Raw genomic sequence first — 940 nt, forward strand, 5'->3', positions numbered from 1 at the left:
TTCTGCTACTCTCCGGCTCAATAGCTTCTTGCTTGATTTCTGTTAGCACTTCACATTCTGTATGATTTTATTTATTTGTATGTTGACTTTTTAGTCATCTATTACCTGGGCTAGAATTGTGAGCCCCCTGCGCACAGGAGCATGGCTGATTCATTTGAGACTATGACCACATCTACAGCTGTAGTTAGAACAGTTAATCTTTGTCAAAAGAATAAAATGTTTTTGTTCAGTGATCCTGAATTACGGAATTGTACACTAAATCTGTCCTTGGGAACCACAGAGAATACTATCTGACATATTTTTCTAAGAGACTGAGTTTATGGTTACATGCTTTGTCATGCTGAATCACTTAAAAGAAATATGTACCAGAATACTAAGTAAGTGATGGTTATAATTAATATTCAATTATGACATATAATGATGACAGAAATAAAAAGTTATTTTTATTAAAATAGAGTTTATTAGCTTTTCTTTTAATATAAACATGAAAAAGAAAATACACATAAGTTGTAGCATTCTTTTCAAAATAAAACTTCAATCAATACTTGAATCTCCAAACTCTGAACTTTATAAACAATGTTTTTTATGGTGGTAGACTGTAATATTTTATGTACCATTATTTATTGTTTATGCTTCTGTCCTTTAAAAATGGTGGAACCTGCAGCATTTAATACAGTGTGAAGCCTTGCTATATTGCGAGAAAGTATTCCTTGGCCCCGAAATGCTTTGTTTATAGACAAAATTTCTAGGAATACATTTGAGAAGCTAGGAGAAATATTTCACATAGTTGAGAACATTAATTAAAAAAATATTTGAAATTTAGGTGACATTTTACCAATTTTCTAAAAGATTGATTACTTAACTTCCTGCCCTTTATAGCCTGAGGTAAGGGTTTGTTCCTAACATGTATGTTTCCTCTTAGGAAGCAAGACTTAAATGG

The sequence above is a fragment of the Myotis lucifugus genome, unplaced genomic scaffold (genome assembly GCF_000147115.1).
Source record: "Myotis lucifugus unplaced genomic scaffold, Myoluc2.0 scaffold_227, whole genome shotgun sequence".
Taxonomy (NCBI): domain Eukaryota; kingdom Metazoa; phylum Chordata; class Mammalia; order Chiroptera; family Vespertilionidae; genus Myotis; species Myotis lucifugus.